Source organism: Saccostrea cucullata, unplaced genomic scaffold (genome assembly GCF_032062105.1).
Source record: "Saccostrea cucullata isolate Sc308-1 unplaced genomic scaffold, CSIRO_AGI_Scuc_v1 ctg9288, whole genome shotgun sequence".
NCBI classification, from domain to species: Eukaryota; Metazoa; Mollusca; class Bivalvia; order Ostreida; family Ostreidae; genus Saccostrea; species Saccostrea cuccullata.
This window is the reverse complement of record NW_026925492.1, coordinates 1-23761: the sequence shown is the minus strand read 5'-3', so window position 1 is coordinate 23761 and position 23761 is coordinate 1. Positions and strand designations below refer to the sequence as shown.

The 23761-nt window shown below is 31.3% G+C and overlaps 2 long non-coding RNA genes across 2 annotated transcripts; both read left to right on the top strand.

Moving 5' to 3' along the window:
• The first annotated feature begins 537 nt into the window (after positions 1 to 537).
• On the top strand, positions 538 to 2385 carry LOC134269004 (uncharacterized). Its single transcript, XR_009992482.1, has 3 exons — positions 538 to 622; positions 2086 to 2167; positions 2343 to 2385. It is a non-coding gene; the product is annotated as an uncharacterized LOC134269004 (long non-coding RNA).
• Positions 2386 to 2410: 25 nt separating this feature from the next.
• On the top strand, positions 2411 to 9576 carry LOC134269003 (uncharacterized). The gene is made up of 4 exons (XR_009992481.1): positions 2411 to 2636; positions 3680 to 3734; positions 3897 to 3942; positions 9474 to 9576. It is a non-coding gene; the product is annotated as an uncharacterized LOC134269003 (long non-coding RNA).
• Positions 9577 to 23761: the final 14185 nt, after the last annotated feature.

The window sequence follows — 23761 nt, the reverse complement described above, 5'->3', positions numbered from 1 at the left end:
GCTTAGTAAGTAAAAGTAGCATTTTCGGATTTTTAGTTTAAATTACCGTTTAATCTCTATCAACCGCCTCTGCCCCTATACACGCACCCTTAGGTCTTTTTAAATTTTAGGAAATAAGGGCCCCCTGTACAGTGATTAGAATCAACTAGAATTGTATCAAAAAATTAAAGCAAGAGAAAATGAAACTTGTCTAACATCCAATTTCTCAATGGAAAATTATTAATTTAGCATAATATGGGTGGATTATCTTCACTTTAAGTAAAGTAATACATTATTGTAGTGGTTCCTTTTATTTATTTTTTTTTTCAAAAGTTTTTTTGAAGTTAAAATAAGACATTTAATATTAGAAAGAGAATACCAAAATAACCGCCCCTTTTTCCAATTTTCTAAGCGCCAGGGGCGGTGAATAGGGATTATACGGTAATCACTGTTTGTTATCTTCACATTTTTCACTATCTATAACACAAATTTATAGGTATTTATCTTCTATCCCTAACACTCTTTGCTGCACTGATAATTATAACTGGGTCAATGTTATTAATAATGCAGATGACCAAGGCTTTTTTCTTAAAGTAAGTATCAATAAATTGTAGTGAAAGCACTGGAATTCGCAGAAAATATGGTCTGTTTTATTTTATCGGTGATCGTTGGTTTTGCATCGGAGTCTGTTGATTTTGCAAACGTGTCTGTTGATTTTGTATTTCAGTATTTTTTTAAAATAAGTTGTTAGTTCTACATTAACGTTTTTTTTTTTTTACCCTTTCCGCCGCCCATACCTTTTTGCTCTAAAAAGTATCAAATTTTGTGAATAAATAATCTAAGAATACTAAGCAATTAAATTTTGTCTGCTAGATAATTTTACATGACTAAAGCGCTGATTAAAAGTATTGTGTTGTATTGTTTAAAATAACTGTCGAATCAAGAAGTCTTTAATAACGTAAATCATCAAAATTCAACACATATTTAGATCCACGCATCTACATGCAATTATGACGTCTGGTTTGTACAAACTGAAAATAAGCTGAAAACAAAAGAAAAAAAACGATACGAAACATCTCAACTTTTTGCCCAACATAGAAAAACCTATTTCTTAATAGGGGTCCAAATGTATGTACCTTGTTTTTTCTTGAGTGTAATTCCTGTTCTTTGAATTTACATATCATTCTATTCAATAATTCTATCCGACAAAATATTATAAACTGTATAAGAAAATAAAGATAACCGATAATTATATATTTAATAATTGTTGAATAAGAATGATTGGCCTAAATATGCCTCGCAATTTTAAATAATTCCATGTTTGTCAATTTGATACAATTTTTTCCGAAAAAAAAAATTCTACAGAAATTGTGCATACTAGAAGTAAAATAAAAAAATGATAATAATAAATGTTTGACTATTTTCCTTTGTGAAAGATATTTTATTTTATATTATCCCCTACATGTGACCCATTGTAGCTTGTAAAAAGATAAAGATTTAAGGTTATTCCACCATCACAATTTTATAGGTTCATAGTACAAAACTGCTTTATTTTCATTTAATATACTTTAAACTTTACAATTTTTGCAAAAAAATGTATAGGTCACCATATTATTTAAGATGCGAAACATAAATAAATAGAAGTGTATGTCAACAAAAAAAATCGCACATTTTTTGCAAACAGTATTATGAAAAATATGTGAAAACTGGTTAAAATGTAAAATTCTGATGCTGAGTGTTCCTAAATACTTCCGACTTAAAAGATACTTTTGAATTGTGAAAATTAGGGAAACTATTTTACAATAAAGCAAATGCCGGAATGAAAAGACCTGAGAAGGAGTCACTGCCCTTGTCAACATTTTTTAAAGATTGAATAATTGATTAAATATAGAAAATATGCATTTATTCAATTCTTTAACTTAACAGTATTTATCATTACACCTATTGTAAAGTATTTTTACAAGAGATATTGTTCTATTAGATATGAATTTCAACTAATTAGAGTTTTTGCAAAAACCTATGACATCATAGGAGGGTGGAATTACTTTAATAGCATTTTTACAATAAGCTTCAAATCAAATCAACCATTTAAAACTTTACTTCTAGATCTTGATGTTCAGAACCGACATTGGCATTGTTTTGGGTGTTGGGCTGGCGATTGTTGTCCTATTTCTATGGATTATCTTGGGTATGTATGTGATTTGTATCTCTTCTTGAAAGAACTATTTTAAAGACAAGTTCTACCTGTATTCGGTTTTCAGCTGAAGATATTCGAAAATGTCGATTTCTAGACAAAATGCATACAATTTAGGATTGCTTGATTACTATGTTGTAATTACTAAAATGTATATATGTACTTTCAGTTCCTAGGATCACGAGATTCAAACCAGTGTATGTTAAATGCGACCAATTTCAAATGACAGTTGTTATTTTGGAAGTGAATGTTGATTCCATTATTCCTCTAAAGTGTATAAAACTTGAAAAGAATTTACATAAAGATTATTACATATCCATACCATATGCAGTTCCAAAAACAAAGAGGATTTTCCTGATAGATTCCGAATGTTACTATCAAAGATGCTTGAAATATAGAGTTGAGGTTCAAAATTATATATGGTCGGGGTTCAGTGAAGAAATTCATGTTGAATTATTTAAAGGTATGTTAAATTGTTTTTAGTGATTTAAGCGAGTTTTATTTTCGATTATACATGAAACATATGGAAATAACGAGAAGTATTATAGATCAAAAGTCCATATAACGATACAAAATAAGAGCAGAGCAAACACTGACCTCCAAACATCAGAGGTGGGATCAGGTGCCATGGAGGAGTTAGCATCCCTTGCCGACGGGTCACACCCGCCGTGTGCACCTTTATCTTGATCGGGAAATAACGGAAACATCCGTCGTTAATTCAGTGTATAAATAATAGACTTACAATTAGTATGAAAACCATCAGTCAGCATTTGACTCAATGATAAATTGTTATTTTAATGCTTTATGTTGAAGCTTTTTTCCATATCAAAACACATAGCAAACAAATCAATGATAAACTGTATTAAAAAAAAATGTCACATGATGTTTATGTCATCCTCGATAATGATAGTAAACAGTTTTTTTTTTCATCATCCACTTTTTTGTACGTTAGATATGCAAGCTTAAGTATGCTGAAAATAAAAAAAAAACGTTTAATTTTATACACATTTCGGTAAACACATGGCCTAGTCAAGCAACAATGGCAGTGTCCTGACAAGAGTCGCTAATTCCATTTGCATACTGAATATGCCTCAAAATAATTATAGATGTTAACCGGATTGTTTTAGAAAATTACTGAATGTTTCATTTAAAATTTAAAATTGTGTCTCTATACCATTTTCTACCACATTTCTTTTTTTTTAAATCCATTTTCCGAAAATCGATTCAAAAGAAAATCAGGCAAAAGTATGTACATCTTTTATTATCACCATTAGCCCATTTAAAAAGAGATTTTGCTCGAAAGCTAACTGCCAGAAATTAAGACAAGGTTACAAAGATAACGCTTTTGGGGACATTCCAAGCCATTCTACACCTTGCACATTTTTTAATATAATAATATAAATGATATATTTATTTACGATTTTCAAGTCGGATTGTAATAAAAAAAAATAAACAAATTTCACATTCAGTTTTTTTCTTATTATAATCATACAATGTATTTTACAGATCTTAACATTGATGACAGCTTTGACATAAAATCATTCTCTATTCCACTCTTGCCGTAAGTATTTTTGAACTTTTATCGCAAACAAAATGAAAATAACATTTTCCTACACAACCTTATAGAACAAATCGACTTTGTTTGGTTTGGTTTTGTTTTGCTTGTTTTTGTTTTTGTTTATTTTTTTAAATTTTATTAAAGTACAAATTTTCTTTCTTTAAGTGGAAGTTCGCTGGTGATTGAAAGACAACAAAATAGAGCAGCTAAAGTAAGTGGATTCAAGGAAATTGCGTAATAAATTCGAGATTATCTTTATTAAACTATTTTCAATTGAAAAAAAAATATTTACACCAGCAAATGCTACTAACTCACTTGTGAAGCCTTGAATCGTGTTTTTCGCTTTTTTCATTCAAGTTTTAAGTATTGATGTGTTTTTTCTGATTATACAACTATATATTCGTGTCTCAAATTTTATAAAGCGTTTTTAATACTTTCCAAAAATCAAGATTTGGTAATATACAAAGCAGTCAATTGTTAGTCAAGTATATGACATAAAAAAACAAACATAAAATACTATTCAATAAGAAATAAAAATTAGAAAATGTAACGTGCTATCTCTTAATAAGTAAAAATGTAATATGATTAAAGCCATTCACTTAAAGTGAGATCATTTAAAAAATATATTTGCTTCCCCTATCCTGACCGGTGTCGCATAATATTTGGTCCGCCTCGTTTAAAGGTCCGGCCGGACCTAATACGATATCATATTTGGTCCGCCTTTTATAAGAAAAGGTCCGGCCCGTATAAGAAAAGGTCCCCCTGCGTTTTAAGGTCCGGGTGGTGCAAAATGTTTTAATCTTGACTTTAACATATGAAATTAAGGCTACCGGGTAGTTTGTTTATACTATATGATGAAAGAAGTATTAACCCTGTTGTGTTTTATTTTTTGTACAACATACAAGTATCTCTAGACAAGAATCAACTCGTATAGTGTGCTTTAAGCAGTGCCGTTTAGGGCCATGATTTCTTTAAAAATCATGCCACAATTATTTTGCAAGTGTTTGTTTTTCTTTAGAATTTGCTTTTTGTAAATTAGTACGATTAAAGGTGTGAAATCTGTCGGTGTGTATAGCTAATAAAACAATGGGTGTGTGACGTATTTGTTTATCTGACAGGTACCTACCGTACCCACAGGTAGAGCCCGCGGCAGATGGCGCTGTCATTGATTGGTCAGTGAACCTAATGGTCATGTGTTAGCTTTACATATTAATAGATCTGATTTTTTTCATGATAAATTATGTCAAGGAACCAAATATTCAGGCGTACACTTCAAAACTGCGACATTTTTAATAATTATAACCATACATGTATAATCTTTATTTGAATATTTAAAGTTAAATATGGCGTATCTGAGCTAAAAATTAAAAATACAAGATTAAGCGTAGATTTACATGAGATTTGGTTTAATTTTATGTTCAAATTAAAAATTTCACCGATATTGAACTTAAATATCCCCACGTTTCTATTAGTTAAATTCAAACTAATTGAATTAAAACTGTGTCTGATATTTAAATTCCGAGTCGATAAGAATCGGCCATTGTTTTAAATCTCGGATATTTATGAAACGCGATTGATTTGAATTGTTTGATTTTCATAAAATGTTTCAGTCTGCATTCTATTTCGGATTTTTTTTGTGTGTGTTGAAATTTTTTACTTTTTATTTCCGACATTTTAAGTAAAGTGTTCATCTCCGACATTTTTCGGGAATTTGGTGCTTTCCGGTAATGAAAAATTTTAAAGAATAAATTATAGACTGTTTAGTAAATCAATGTACGGCGCAGTCTTTGACATTTAATTTAGTGAACATTAAATACGATGAAAAAATTGCATGCTCATTAAACTCTGTTAACTAGACTTAGTGCTTCATGTACAGATGTATATACAGCATGTATACAGAACTTTTATATTAAAAATGTTGTGTATAATAAATTCTTTGAAATTTCCATTTCTACATACATGTACCTGGTAAACATTAAATTGCCGGAGAGGTACCTTGCATTCCAGAAATGAAAAGAAATAAATGTCAGAAAAGAAAAGACAAATTGTCGGAAATGAAATAAAGAAATGGCGGAAATGCCATGTCGATTTCCGGAAATGAAATGCAGCGGTCCTATCTTTACAGTGGTATATAAAGACCGAAACAAATAGAAAAATCTTTTTTTTTATATTTTTAGTCTGAACATATAAAAAAAACGCCTTATATGACTCTAAAGTTTTTAAACGCAGTATAACATAAGGTCCGCCCTCTGTATTTCAGATACTAGTATCTTCATGTAAAGGGAAATTTTTGGACAGGGTTTATTTTCGTAGCTTTAAAACTAGAGAAATAGACAGGGCGAACCTTAAAACGCAGTTATCAGAAAAGGTCCGCCCTCTGTATTTCAGATATTTTTATATTATAAAGGGAAAATTTTAGGCAGGGTTTATTTTCGTAGCTTGAAAACTAGAGAAAGGAACAGGGCGGACCTTAAAACGCAGTTATCAGAAAAGGTCCGCCCTCTGTATTTCATATATCTTAATGTCATAAAGTGAAATTTTTGTACAGGGTTTATTTTCGTAGCTTGAAAACTAGAGAAAGGAACAGGGCGGACCTTAAAACGCGGTTATCAGAAAAGGCCCGCCCTCTGTATTTCAGATATATTCATGTCAGAAGAGAAATTTTTGAACAGGGTTTATTTTCGTAGCTTAAAAAACTAGAGAAAGGGACAGGGTGGACCTTAAAACGCAGTTATCAGAAAAGGTCCACCCTCTGTATTTCAGATATTTTTATGTTATAAAGGGGAATTTTTGGACAGGGTTTATTTTCGTAACTTGAAAAATAGAGATTAGAACTTTTTTAGTGTGCTGTATTTAGGACTTCCTTAATTAATATTTTAAGTACCAGCCTAATAGTATGCAAATTTCCTGCTTTCACACGAGTTTTATAAATGTATTATACGTCTTTTGCCATTCACACAAGTTTGTACAAAGTTAGGCTCATAGTAAACGAAAATTTTGAAATGAATGACAGTTCTCGATTTACTATTAATAGAAGATCACAAAAGTCGGCTGACCCCTACCACATTGTATGGTTTTGTTCTTTATATTTCGTGAATTTCAGCGTAAAAAATTGTTGAATGGTATGGTTTAGATATCAATTAATGATTGATCAATTAATGATTTGATATGAAGAGTTTGCTAACTTTTTTTTGTTTATTTTTTCACATTTTACCAGGGCCCATAAGTGCTTTCGTTCTTTGAATTTAAACATATTTTATTGATATAATCAATTGGATCAGACACAAGTTTTTCCAACTTAGAATGTCCTCTCCAACACAAACAAAGAAAAACAAATTTATATACACGTGATGAACAACAAATAAATCTACAATGCAAAAAAAAAAAGGAAGAAAAGGGTGCAGAGAGATAAGAAAGGTAGGGAATAGGAGTGCAAGGAAAGATGAAAGAAGGATGGAGATGTAAAGGATACAGAATGGTTACGCTTACTGTTCAAAAAATCTTTTCGAAATTTTAATATACTTATGTACGGCTTTGACAATATTGATATTATTTTGTTGACCCAAGTTTGGGTCCCCAAAAAGAATTTTATCAAGGTCTATTTCTCCTTTGTTATTTTTAATAGTATGGAATAATTCTCTTCTTATTTCAGTATAATTTTTACAATAGAGGATGAAATGCTCAGTGTTCTTTTCTGAAATTGTGTCTCTTTAAACTCAAGCTCTTTATATGTAGAATATAGGTATACTTTAAAACTTTAAACTTTTTTGACAGGTATCTGCGTGATTTTACTACACTCCATTAACCCCCCCCCCCCCCCAAAAAAAAAAAAAACATTTAGGAGGGGGTATAAAATGTTCGGATTTTTATTGAAACCGAAACCGAGAGACATAAGTATAAATAATATATCATAAATGTAGTGCACAGAGAGTTTATATGAGCGACATGCATATTAAATATGAAAAATAAAGGCATAAATTATAAATCCAGCAATTTATCGAGTCTTAATTTGGTTTGATTTCGCCAATTAATGCACATTTACCTTTTTCCCGGAGTAATACTTAGTAGGCCGCATTTCATTTCCGGAATTTTCTGAACATTTCATTTCCGACATTCCGAAGTTTTTACAAGTTTTAAAAGTTTTCATCTCCGACATTTGTCAAATTCATGTCAGTACTTTTTCGTACATGAAAAAAGAATTCATGCATCCGTTATAAAAATCCTTAAGGTAAAATATTTTAGATAACTTATTCAAATAAAAGACTTTGCTCTTGTCAAAGAAACTTGATTGATTTTACCCTGGGACAGATGTAGGTACATGTATTGTGAATGTGAAGTTTCATTTAACTGATTCCTTTACTTATTAACTAGTCTTAATATTGTTTACTTCTACTACTACTACTACTAGAAGTAAACAATATTAAATGTTAAACTTAATTGCCGTAAAGGTATCCTAAAAAAAAATCCAAAAATTTGAGAGAAAAAAAGAAAGAAATAATGTCGAAAATGAAAATAAAATTGTCGGATTCCGAAATAATAACAAAAATTGTCGGCAATGTTAAATTCAGGAAATGAAATTCAGAGATCTAGTAGATATAATAATTAGCCTTTGAATAGGTATTATTATTATTTATTAGATATTTCACAGTCAAGTTCTTCGAAAACGGCTGTATCGTCGTCACTCGGAATATCTCTGACGCTGGCATTAACGTTTGAAAGGTAAGAAACAGTGTTAACTTATAAAAACACAGGGGATATGGTACTTTAGGGTTTCTCAAACGCAACAATTATAGGCTAACCCCCAACTGCCCAATCCGTAGGCATGTTGTTTTTACAATAAGGGGTGTTGGATAGTAATCCGTGACATAAGCCCCTGTCACAGCTAGTGACCCTCCAGTTATTTACAACAACATTAAATGTAAAGAATGACAGATTTCTTTTATCAATACTATAAAGAAATATATTTTGAAAGATGTGAACTTCAGTTTTTGTGAGTGGATTAGTCAAACGTTTATCATGTTTATAGGAAAGAGAGTGTAACTAATTGATTCGTGTTGGACTTACGAACATTTATCTGTTCATTCAATGCTGATTAATCTGCCAGTAAACAAGGCGGTGAAGGTAAATGTATGTACATTTGTATTCTTAATATTTTTAATGATAATGTTGACATTAGTGTAATAATTTAAACGACAAGAGAAGCATGTCCCATCTTCCCGACAGGAAACCCGATCAATAAATCTATACATTCCTTTATTTATATATTAATTTCGATTTCTTACTTATTGTTTACTACATTCTCTTGGAGGAAACACTATAGCTATTAATACGACTTTATATCCTTAATTTATTTTAAAAGAATAGTTTTTCAATTAAAATCGAATGAACATATGCATACAATTTGTATAAAAGGCCGAGGGCGGACCTTTTCTTATAAAGCCAGGCCGGACTTAATATGTTATCGTATTAGGTCCGGCCGGACCTTTAAACGAGGCGGACCAAATATTATGCGACACCGGCCGGCTAAAATGTCCCTACTCGATATTTTTTTATGTATTTTGGAAATATATTTGAATAATTAAATATTGAAACAGAAATAAAACCTTTCCTACCGATCGAACTGTTTTATTCTATATTTTTTCATCCTGAGTCAGGAGGGGGCAAAAACAATATTTTAATGTTGGCCTAGGCCTCATCTGTTTAATTATTCCCTTTAAAATGTTCGCATAATTTTTAATGCAGGACAGGGATTATGTGAATGAATTTCAAGAAGAACTGTATGTTAATACCAGAAAACGCAACCAGCCAAGAAAACTGTTACAACCACTACAATCCAGGCAATTTGGTAACTGAATTACTGGGCAGTTGGGAGTGGCAAATACTACAGTTTGAAACATATAACGAACAGTATATATTAAAGGTCAAAAGTCAATAAATCGATACAAAATAGGAGCAGAGTAAACACGACCCCCCCCCAAAAAAAAAAAAAAATCGGAGGTGGGATCAGGTGCCATGGAGGAGTGAGCATCCCCTACTGACCGGTCACGCCAGCTTTGTGCTCTTTGTCACGATCGGGAAACAATGGAAAAATCTGTCGTCAATTCAGTGCAATAATAATAGACTTACAATAAGTATGAAAAACATTAGTCAACATGTGACTCAATGATAAATTGTATCTGCTTACAAGGTCATTGTACCGACTATAGAACAAACGAAATGATGACTTTAAACGAGACTGCTTAAATTCTTGTTAAATCATCTTAGTCAATAATTTACCTCGTTTTAGAAATTTTTCGTACGTAGAAACAACAAAGATATAAAGTTAATGAAAAGTTGACAATAAAAAAAATAAAAGTTATCACGTTTATCATAGAGCTTGGTTGTTAAATTAACATTATCATACCTCCATTGATAATAGTCGAATTTGATTGGCTGGTACGAAAACTTTAAAACACAACAATGACTCCAAATATTACTGTTTACAGCAATAATGACCTAGGAATCATTGCACATGGGATATAATGACCCTGGTAATTATAATTAATAAACGCTTAATAATGACCTCTTAATCAAAAAAATCCTCTTTGAGTGAAGTTAATGCATAAAATGATAATTATTCGAGAAAAATAACATGTTTTTAAAGGTGTGCATGGTCTGTTTTGCATTACCATACAGAATACGGTAAAATTATATCCTTAATTAAACGGTTTACTCATTTCGAAATACCGTTACAATTCAGTTCAATTGAATGTAGAAGCGGCTCTTTAAAAAGTTGAATTCTGTGTTAGATTTTGACTGTGTGGAGGAAACGTAATCGTTAGTTATGACAAGACATGTCGCTATCAACCATATATTGTTTTATTCAGTAAACCATGGTGCAAAAACTTACACGACTTGCAGACGTCAGTGTAAACAACTTCACTATACGCAGTATTGCGAATCCCGATTCCGTTAAAAGAAAGAATAGATAACAGTTATAGATTCATACTTTTCAATATATATCGGTATAATAAAACAATTCATTACCCTATTTGAGTTCAACAAGGTGAAATAAGGACCCTCGACCTGGCCCAGTCGATGACCTGCGCTGACGAGAACAGGACAGGTCACTTCGTGGGCTAGGCCTCGGGATCTTATTCCACCATGTTGACCTCAAAAGGGGTAATTAATTGTATATTAATGTCTTTTTCAAGTAAAATACGAAATAGATGTGTCAGGCACATACAGAACAGATGTGTCAGACCCTGTGGTGTCTTTAATCTCGATTTAATCAGTGTATATCGTATCGACATAAGAATGAAAATCACCATTGTTAATTGATAGTACGTCATCGATATATCTTAATGTCGAGCTGAAAGCCATAGCAAGTGTTTTCTTCTTTTAACGCATGCGATTTTGCATAAATTCTGCTTCGTGTATAGAATAGTGTATAGAATATGAATTTATCTTGTAGCATTGAAGCTTCACAGGGATAAGGAATGTAGAGAATATTGCTAAAACGATGAGCGTATTCGTGATTTACTTCAAAAGTGCAAGGGCAAAGGCTATTTTTTTTAGCTGAAATTTGAAATATTTAGTGCTTATATTTTGAAAAGTGCTGGGAGCTGATCCGGGTCTGCATAACATTAATTCTATTTATTACAGAATTTAATTGAAGTGGAAATTTTTAGCTATTATAAACATTTTCGGCAACATTTTAAGTACTTTGCAAACAGCACTGACTAGCTCCCAGCGTTTTTTGGGTAGAGGAAATAAACCTCTTAAATGTGTAGCAATTTTTTTTCTTGAAAAACAAGCGTATGCCCTTGCATTATCCCCATTTCCTACATTCACCTTAACAATTCTATTTTTATACAAGTCACGTGACAAACAGCTGATACGTGCGATATAACTGGTAATAACTACGGCCCAGTCCTATCCATTATTGATAGCAATATTACATTTTCTACAAGTATTTAGTTGCTTTGTTACAATTTTTTGAAAGAAGTAATGCATATTAAAACGGTGCAAAGGTCAAATTTTCCATATCGGTCTTAACTTAGCTGAGAAGCCTGCTAGTAGTGAGGTGCAATTGGTACCCATGGTAATTCAAATAGATTGTTGGAAGACCTGGTCTCAAAAAACGACATATATATTGTCAATCAGAAACTCAACAATCTTTTTGATGTCTACTTCAGAGTTCTTGTGTATACAATCAGAATGTTTTAGCAAATTTATTTTGTTACAATTAGAATGTTTTAACAAAATAATTTTGCAAATGACCAATGACAAGGTAAGTAAATCTACGAGCTCCACTTTTATTGAAAACGCAGCTGTCAATGATATAAAAAATGGGGACTTTAATTTAACACGGTGAATGGTTGTGTATAAAGTTGAAAAGTTGTAAGTTTTAAGCTGTTAATTTTGGTGAAATTCAAAAGTTCCTTGGAATTTTTAAATATCCACATCTGATTTGATTTGCACCACTTCTTGAATATATTGTTGCACAGAACTTTTAAAGTTTCTCCTTCACTGCTGTTATCATCGTAGCGCGGAGTAAAGAAAGAGGCTTGGTTGATCATTTACTGGAACCCGCTATGTGTCTTTGTAAGGATTCTGATGAAGTGTCCGATTCCAATATATGTATATGTATATAGATATATGTTAGTTCAAATTCATTTTGGGTCTTTGGGATATTTAAAATATTAAAAAATTACATGATTTTGAAGAATTTCTTCCTTAGATAGGGAACTGTGAGTATAGGTTGGACTACTAATTGTAGAATTAAATCCAAGTTCTTCTAAAGTACAATTTATTACCAATTCTACCTAAACATCAAAATGACGTGGCCACGCGTTATCTTAGATTCAGCTAATTTTTCTTTCTTTCTGAAACTTCAATGAATGAAAAGATTGACTATATGAAAGAAAGCATGGTAGTTTACCCGGTTGCCATGGAAACGGGGCTAGAAGGTGTAAATTATAGTGGATTTTGCTATTCATCAATAATATCAAAAAAAAAATTACTAGGCAAAGCTGTTAACGTGCATATTTTATTATATGCTTCACGACAATTAAAACTATGTAAAAAATAGTATATGTCACAAAGTTTTTACAATTTCTAATTTTCTGATGCCAAAAAAGTGAATAAATAGTCCTCGTTACCTCCCTTGTTAGACTTAATATTTAAAAACTTTGACAAGTGATGTGAAAATCCTAGTAGGGAGATTTAGATTCAAGATATGTTATTTTGCAAATATCAATTAAAATATTTTTGGGTAAATGAAAAATAAACATTTTATTACACCATAAAGTTGGTCTAAATGTGCTTTTTCTCTATCCGAGTTATTTCCCTTGTTGGAGCTCTTCGGCATTGAAGAAAATCTGCATTTTTTCTTCTTTTTTTAAAACATCTTGTTCAGGAAAATTCTACCTCAAGAGACTCAGAATTTGATAAAAAAAAAAAACAGTTAACAAAGTAGGGATAATCTCTAAGGAAAGCCAAAGGGTTGATCTGGACATGATGAGTAATACACGTAAAGCTACTCGTAGAAAGGAAAATATGAGGAACTCAGGGTGGTATGGGGCGAAGGCCGAGAGGATTTTAACTATTCCCTTCAAGATGCCTTTGAAATAGAGATCGAGAGATACATGTAGTGGTGTAGTAGTCCCCGACCGATCCCTATTGCAATGTGTAAGTATTTTTATATATAATTCTATTCAGGTGTCACATGTACCTGGTAACCGACTGTATATTGAAATATAAGACAATAAAAAACAAACAAAACCATGAAAACTTGCATGCACAGTTGCACATATTACATGTACATGACACTGAATCATATACTACTGTGAAATATGTATGTGCCTGTTTTGGGTACCATTATTTTATTTTCTATAAAATTCAGTATATTTCAAGAAAATTGTTTGTATAAATTTATTTTTCCAAGTGATAATATGTTTGTGTCCATTCTATTTTAACAAACAGCATTTGTAGAAATCATACCACAGAAATATTAAATCTTTGACTTTTGACAATGATAACTGAATAGTGGGTTAGATTTTTTGAAATTTTAAGCAATATCAGGACCTGGAGAATACTTCAAAGTATTGATCAAATAAGTGTAAGTGTACAATTATGAAAATTAACACAATACATGCAGACACACAGATCTACAGTTGCTAATAGTGTTCTAGATCTAAGTTCATATACTTTGTCATACTATATGAAATCATTTTTGGGACCTTGATACAATGAAGTTATTTGCTCTGCAAGGTAATGTATTGTAAAGTGGGTAAAGAAATCTATCCAAGGGTGTTAGAATGTGACAACTCCATTTGTACTTGGAGTTCTTATAAATTAGTTAATTGTCATTAAGCACTCTTTATTGACTTTTCTAAGATGCAGCTTTCTGTCTCATAATTTCATGCAGATCACTGTTTTTCAGCTATATATTGCAGGCATATCAATCTTGCACACATTTATGAATAGTTTTAGTTTTACAGTAGTGATCTGTACAGATGAGATGTATCTGATACTGTGTATACTTTACATGTCAAGGACATATTATACAAATCAAAAATAGTCACAATAAAGAACAAAATAAATTGTACCACATTACATGTAGTATCCATAAAATATGTATGTTTTATTACAATCAATTCATGATATAATAACATTTCATTTACCACTTAAAAAATTAATTGTTGTCAAATTCATTTCTACTCTATATCTCTGGCAATTTGTCCAAACTGCAGATAAGCTTTAACTATGTGTAAATTGAAAAAAAATGCTTGATTACAACAGGTACATATATATATATATATATATATATATATATATATATATATATATATATATATATATATATATATATATATATATATATATATATGATGTTTAGGATTTAACCCAAACTTTCAGATTAAAAATAAAAAAATTAAATTGATCATTGCAGCCTTTGCAAGATTTTCCTAATGAAGATTCTCAGGATTACAGATCCTCTAGCAAGGAGACCAGACAGGTACATGTATTGTGTATTAAGTTACATGCATTCATGGTGTCTGAAGACATGATTGTCATGGCAATGCATAAAGGGAGATAATAATGTTTAGAGGTTGAAAATGTATATGTTTTATATATAGCAAAATTTTAAGATTCCAGTTTTAAGTTTTTAAAATAATTTTTAATGATTTTTTATCCATACTGACCAAAAATTAATGGTATTTTTTTTATTTTCATGTGAACAGATAGAAAAGACCAGAGAAGAGGACACACAGCCCCCCCCCCCCCCCCCCAAAAAAAAATCACAGTGGACTTGAAGTAATTTTTACATGAAAAATACAAAGTAGGAAAAAAAACGGAAAGAAAATTTAAGAAGATCCAGTAAAAGTTGTCACTGGTGCAACATGGATAGAGAGAGGGTTTTCTAAGGATCATTACTAAAATCGACAGCAAATTGCTAGGCTGAGCTACTTTTCAAACTAATACAAAAGGACATAAAGAAATGTGAATTCGAGGAGACCAAGCTGACATCAAATGAGAGAAAATCAAGGAACAAATTTTAACCGAATTTTTTTAAGCAGAGCATCTGTTTTCCTTAGCAAATATGTGTATTCTAAATTGATTCTAAATTGATTTCCTGTATTTTCAAAAAAATGTCAGTGTTTTAAGTGGAGCGGTACGCAGTATTATGAAAAGAAGTAGTTTCTTCCCTTTTTATATCCCCACTCTGCAGGAGTCTACTGATTTATTATATACCCCCACATGGGCTCACAAATTTATTGTTTTATACTGACAGGCTTCACACAGTATGTCATGTATGATTAGAATATGAATACATTTTAACAAAACTGAGAACAAGATTAATTGTGAAACACTGATCCCCCCATACATGGCAGCTTATGCCACGACTCCTGTGAGGTATCCCAAGAAAGGTCTTGTCACAAGGAAAACACCTGTGAAATATGAAAATCTAGTCCAACTTCAAAAGTTGTGGTTAAGGTTAAAGTTTTTTTAAGTCGGTCAATGTCTAAGGTCAAGGTCAAATAGTTAAAAATATTTATACCAATTAAAAGATCATAATAGTATAACTGATCATCTAAATATGCTGATAAGCAATATGATAATAAGAATTAATTCCACAATGTTTAGCATGTAAGGCCATTTAAAAAATTTGCTTGCCTGCCCCTACAGACTGACTAGAATTCAAAACTTTTTTTACATTGCAGGACAGGATGTTTTTTTTTTCTTTTTATCCATCTTATCTCGTCAACAAATATTTTGAAATTTTCTGGGAAAAAGATTTTTCAACTTACTTTTTTTGTACCTACCGACTTAATAATTTTACCCTGAGTTGGGAGAGGGCAAACAAACATTATAATCAAGATGGTCTTGCCAACTTGTTTTGACATTACATTGTCTGACTTACTTTTATATTTTCATATCATTTATTAAATATGACTTTGCCTTTTTACTTAAATTATACATTTAAAAAAAAATACCAGAAAACAATTGTTTTGAATTTGAACATATTTTAGTGAATAAATCAAAAGGATTGGAAACAATTACAGGACATTATAAGATTTGTAAGAATTGTGGGAAACTCACTTGTTTTATTTCATATTTAGAATAAAATAACTAGAAGCATGATTTGTTTCCATGGCAACATATTAAATTACCTGTCACTGAGTTAATTGCAGAAGTTCTATTTAATTATTAAAAAGAAATTTAAATGCTTGACATATATTCATATTACATAACAATTTGTTCAATTTGGTAAAACATGTTCTTAATGATCTTCTGTTATTTGTGGTTAATGAGGGAGAGGGGGGGGGGTCATGCAATAATTTCTAGAAAGTTTTTGATTTACCCATTATTTTATTTTTATTCTCATAAAACCTTAGAATATATAGTTTATTTAATGATACATGGTTTCAAATACTAGTATATCAGTTGTCAAAGTGGTGAAAAATTTCATTGAATATGACTAAAAAGGACAAATTTGGCAAATTGCCAATTTTCATGCAATAATCTCGAGAAAGTTTTTGATTTACCCATTAATTTTTTTTATTCTCATAAAACCTTAGAATATATAGTTTATTTAATGATACATGGTTTCAAATATATCAGTTGTCAAAGTGGTGAAAAATTTCATTGAATATGACTAAAAAAGACAAATTTGGCAAATTGCCAATTTTCATGCAATAATTTCGAGAAAGTTTTTGATTTACCCATTATTTTTTTTTATTCTCATAAAACTTTAGGATATATAGTTTATTTAATGATCATGATACATGGTTTCAAATATATCAATTGTCAAAGTGGTGAAAAATTTCATTGAATATGACTAAAAAAAGACAAATTTGGCAAATTGCCAATTTGCTAACAGCCCTAATGCTTCGATGAAAATCACTTAATCTCCATTCAAATATCTTGAATGAAATTTATTTTTCAGATTTAAGTAATATGAGCTCAGAAAATATAATGTTCATGTGAATTTACCCTAATTTATTGAATGTGCACTAATTTATTTTAAAACAGAGCAAAATTTGCTTAATCGGTGGGTTCTAAATATAACATCCTTGTTACCATGGCAACCAAATTGAAAAGTTAGACTTTAACGTCATATTTTATTAAGGATATGCCAATTGTAGTAAATGGTTTGAAATTCAGCTAAATCAGAGACATGTCATTTCCACGGCTTTATTTAAAATTTTGAATTTTATAGAGAATTGATATTATGTAATGAGCCTTAACGAAAACAATGTTGTTACCTGCTTTGTCAGCAGGGACCAGTACGTACTGATGCAGTACTTATCTAATTCTTTTTTACACTTCTGGATTATTGAATACAAAAGCATAATATTTGGTTTTCATATTGCCCCTCAATCTTTCAGTAAGTGATTTTAACATGGATCAAGTGTCTATGTCTTCTTTTTTATATCCGGCCCATCGTCTGACGTATTAGACTTGTTCAAAGTAATGCTTCTCTTATCTGGTTGTAGTGTATTGTGAGATCTTTCCTTATTTTCGGTATTATCGAGTAAAGTTTTGTTCTAATCAAAATCAGTAACTTTTTGACATTTTTGATTTCTTTTTTCTTAATTTACATGTTATTTCAGAACAACAACTCTTCTCAATATATGTACTTTCATTCCTCTTTTCAATTGATTGTTACAAGGATGAACAAAAAGTTATGTCGCAATTTGAATAAACGCAACATACCGCAGAGCAGGAATACTTTCGACGTCGGTATTTTTTGGCACATATTTTCAAATCATCCATACTGTTCACGGTAGCTCAGTCGGTAGAGCGCTCGCTTCGTGATAAGGAGGTCGTGAGTTCGTATCTCGGCCGCGACTGACCTAGTCGTTAAAATTGGTAGCAACTGTTCCTTCGCCATGCGCTCGGCACTTTGAAGTGAAAGTTGCGGGTTCTTCGGATGAAACCTTAAAAACCGAGGCCCCGTGTCAGCGGCAGGCGTTGGCACGATAAAGATCCCTCACTGCTCAATGGCCCTGAGTGCCGAGTAAAGGTCAAAATTTGAAGCCCTCACCGGCATACGGTGACGTCTCCATATGAGTGAAAATTTCTCGAGAGGGACGTTAAAAATTATACAATCAATCAATCAAATCATCCACATTATCTTTGTTATGTCTTATTTGTTTCTGATTAATAATCCTTAATGCCATTTGCTATAAACCATCTAGAGTTCTTGTTTGGAAATTACTGTAAATGTATTATATTTAGCGCGTACAATATTTGGCGGAAATTGACTTTTGAATAAGTTAGCGTGGATTTTATTCAGCGCATTTCTTCATATTCTTATTTATGTGTATACGTGCAAGACATTTAGCTATGTACATGAACTAGCGGGTGCTGCGATCCGCTAAATCCGCTAAAAAGAATACACAGCCAAATGTAATACGTTTACAGTTTTAATTTTATCTTTTGATTGTATTCCTTTATTTGTTATTTCTTTGTTTTTGGAAAAATTACATAAGAACCCTTTTCTCATGGGCTAATCATGATCATTTTAAGATAAATTAAAACATGATAAAGAACGATAATTCAACATTAACACCCCAGACAAAATTGTAAATCAATTTTAAGATTCATTTTAAATATTTTAGAACCATTGCATACTGATTCTGATCCCGAGAAATGTTCTCGCTGTTTGGCATTTGTTTACGGTAAGCTCTTATCAATAATAAATTTTCAATTGGTCATATCATTAATATGTGTAAAGTTAATATAAATAAAAAGAAAATAATGATTTTGACCAAATGACTTTTGCTCGCCAAAAGAAGGGTTTTTTTTCATTCATGACTATTTTACCACCTTATAAAATGAAGATGTACTGGTGTAAATATGTAACAGATACAGTATAGCAATCATAAATGAGTATAACAATTTATAAAACTTGACTCAAAACATATATTTTCAGGATCTCATAAATGCAACCGATGTTTCACACCGTACTGCAGTTCAAAATGTAAATACAGAGACAGTCGAAAGCATAAAAAGGAATGTCCAGAAATAAGGTATCCAACGTCATTTGGTTTTGTTTATATGACATTTTATAATAAAAAAGGATAACGTGACAGATAACGGATGATTGTTTTGATCTACAAAATTAAAATCTGCAATCCTGTAATTTCAGATCTCCAGGAAACATTGCATAAAGCATGCGGTACATCCCCTATGTATTATAATAACAGTTTATGGGATCATTCAAGTTTTGACGAGTTAAAGGATATTCTGCTAATGATAAAGATACACACCTATGCATAAATAAAAAATCAAAGGTTAAAAAAGGGTATGAATTTCATTAACAAAAATCTTCAAATATCAGTTTGGCATTTTATTGGTACTGAGAAATGTTAGAACTAACAAAATAATAATATTTCCATAAAAAAACTCTTTCAAAATTAGTAGGTTGATTTCCATTTTATCATATAATGTATTAAATGAAAGTTATGGACAAGAAACAAAATAATATACATGAAAACTTTGAAATGACAATTTTATATATTTTATATGTAAATTTTATATTTTAATCTGTGTTTGACGCCAGTGGGCGAGGACTATTGACATTAACATGGAGAGTCTTGTGTAGTTTAAATCTATAAGTCTACATTTGAAAAATCAAAATCTTCAATTTCATATCACAATAAAATGGAAATGAAAGGAAACTCTATATAAATACTATAATATGCCAGGAACATCTCGCCCGTTATGCATAAATTAACCAACATTTCCAACTATCGTTAATGTCCCTGGCATACTATACTAACTATACATTGATTCCTTAACTTTGAAATGACTTTTTTGTGCATTGTATATTTTAGATCAAAAAGGGAGGACAAAAAAATTATGGTAATAAAACTATTTTTCTACTATAATTGGTTATATAAAATGTATTACAAAATTTATATAAAAACTTTTAAAGTAAACTCTGGTAAATTATTGGTCTAGTACTTTTACTAGAAACTATCAAAAACATGAACATTTCATGATTTTGGAGTCAAAAATGTTTCTTTTCCCGATAACATGGAACTAAAATATAATTTACTGCAAGTGAGTTTTAAGATACAAGTGTTACCAATTATATCCTACAAAATGGCTTGCAAATTTTTGCCTTTTTGTTAAATACTAAACTGCCTACCGATGTTTCCGTTAACCCGCTAATGACACGGCGCATAGCTAGCTGACGGGTCAACAGAAGATGCTTAAACCTACATGGCACCTAATTCAAATTTTTATGTTCCAAAACTCCTGATTGCTCTGCTTTTTATTTGTATATGTTTCAATGTTTGCGTTAGAGCATGGTAACCTTTCATAATCTTACCATGACATTCTATCTTTCATAATCATTTTGATAATTTTTACTTTTCCTTCCAGTTTTACGTATTCAAACATTGGAGAAAGATAATGATAGATTGAAGGAGCACGCCTTGTGTAAAATCTGTCTAGAAGAGGAGGCTAATGTCGCCTTTGACCCCTGTGGCCATCTGTGTTGCTGCCACAACTGTTCTACAAGTTTGCAGATATGCCCAATGTGTCGGGAAAAAGTTGATAAATCTCTTAAAGTCTTTATTTAAGGGGGTTGTATAGTTTTATTGTGTGAAAACTACAATAGCGAAACTCTTCATTTTTATACCATATATAACTTATATTAACTTCAGTGTACATGCAAAGTTTGGGGTAAATCTACCAGGTATTTTTGAAATTTAAAAATACAGGTACATTTACTATAGGATTATATATGAAAATGCCAATTTTTAGCACTTTAAAGCAAATTATACAAATACTACAATAGACATTTTGTTCAAACTATAACATTTTAAGAGTAATACTATATTATACAATATATGTAAGAAACACAAAATTCTACCGTCTTGTTACCTGAGGAGGCATATCAAAATGCAAAAAAATTTACTATTTTTATACAGTATTACAAAATATGACGTACACAATGGATTCACATGAAAACATAATAAAGATATTGGAGATATTCTCACATTTTTATGTTTTAAATTTCAAGAGCGTACGTTTATTACTTTTTCTTAAAAATATTTTTATTACCCCTTTCTTTAGGAGCTACAGATTATCATAACATCAAAAACACACTGCAACGACGTAAGCCTACCTATCATGTACAAACTCGATTAAAAAATCAGTTATATCAAATTGTAATTACATTTTTATACCTATTATTTCTTAATTTTGTTTAATTTTAATAATCAAGCAAAAAAAGTTGCATTAAAACAGTAAATACGCTTCATTTTACCATGATGCGCGAAATCTTGCGCAATGGAAACTATAGTCGGCCCCCTTAAAATTTGACTCATTTGCGCTTTAAATCTTTCATTTTTTAAAACTGTTTCAGAGAAAAAAAATCAATGAAAAACACGCATTACATCAAAGATTTTAGTTCCGTTTGAAAATTTAAAAATCAATACCTGTAAATGAAAGAGCAGAAAAATGTATGCGACAAAAGTCTTACCATTTGTTACAATCCTAATTTTTATTCCAAATACTAGAATAAAAAGTGATTTCGATATTCACCTTTATAGAATATATTTAATTTTTGTTCGCACTACGATTGCATACTAAAAATAATACAGTAAAGAAGAGTTTAAGTTAAAAAATATATAGATGCAAAATACAATACAAAAAAGTACACTGTTGAATGATCATTATTCGCAGGAGGCATTGCTCTAGGATTTCGTCGGTCACCACTCTTCCCAGAATAAACATTTCCACAAATAATTTTTTAGTGAATATATATCTATTCACTCCATTATATGAATATACAAATTACCCAGCGAAATAACGACACCACGGTCCAATAAGATTTTGCTGAATCACTAACATTCACCCTCAGGAATAAATGGTTCCCAGTAGCCACAAATAGCCACAAATGCACAAATACTTTTATTTTAGAAGGAGAATACATTATTAGAGGATATGTAACGAGAACAGTTACGAATAAATTTATAATACTATCATCGTTCTATTGGCCTTTTTACAAATGAAATCAACCACAGAATCGACAAAGAACAAGATATGCTGGAACACCTTTTTGGTCACTGTTATGGAATATCGATTAAAATGAAGCAGTAGTTCATCAGTAGAAACATGTTGCCACCCAAGACCAAAAATGAGTGTTGGTCCTACGTCCTAATGGGATACACAGAGGTCGACGGAAGGACAGATGATATGTCCCAATTTCCGAATTTTCTTATTTTGTGATTGATTGATTGATTGTATATTGTTTAACGTCCCTCTCGAGAATTTTTCACTCATATGGAGACGCCACCATTTGCCAGTGGAGAGCTGCACATTGTGTCCTTTACTCGGCACTCAGGGCCATTGATAATACTATCATTATTCTAGCACCTTTGCTACACGGGACCTCGGTTTATACCACACATCCAAAGAACAAGATATGCACGTCCCGCAGTGGGCTGTTATGGAGTAACGTAAGAATTGACTCCTTACTTCGCGACTCTAGAGCAGACGCTCTAACCACTGCGCCACGCGGGCGACCTCTCATTTTGTGCAAATTTTTCCAGGATACTTTCTTTTTCAGAAAACATAGAGCACAAGCTTACAACCAAATTTATATATTTCATAAACTTGACGTATCAAATGACGTATCAAATGACGTACCAAATGACGTACCAAATGTATCTTTTGTTAAAATTTCAGATAGGCAAGCTTGTCCATCCATGTTTCCCGAAATGAAAAGTAAGTCAAATGCGATGAAATTCCACTAGAGTTGACGAAAAATGCCCTTCTATACCTTCTTGTGTTCCTTACTACAAACTATCACAATGAAATTATGTTTAACTGTGTTACCGTATTTTTAGCGGTACGCAAATTTAGCTATTTCTACCTAAAAACTGGTATTTTATTTTTGGCGAAAAGTAATTTTAGCGATTTTAAAATGCTAACTAAAAAGTTATTACCAATAATACATGTACTTAATTAATTTATTTTAGCGATGTCAGCATCTTCGCTAATAATGCCAAAATTCTACTAATACGGTAGTGTTTTAACATAAAAAGTGGCCCAATTACCACACTTTGTCCTTTCATATAATTCCTGAAACCTTTGTCCCTGAATTTAAGAACTATTTCTGAGTTTTGTGTGGGTTTTTCTGTGTGTAATAAATTTGTTAGGTGGGCATATTAGCAATTCCTGAAAAATACACCTACATGCAGCTTGTCTACATCCTTAATTTGATGTCACATTAGTACGAGTTTTTCCGTGTACCGGTATATTTCTATGCGTGAGTATATACGAAATTGGTATCTAAGTCAATTTCACAGCTGGCTTACGAGTAATCGCAGCAAATATAAATATTACATTCATCTATAGATCGATTCGCCCACCTTATCGGTACATAGGACTTATTGATCATAAAGCTTAAAAATAGATTGCACTTAATGTACACGTTTCTCACAATTGTACTTTTTCTATAACAATGCGCATCAAATCATTGAGAAAGGACAGTGATTGATTGAATGTTCATTCCTTGT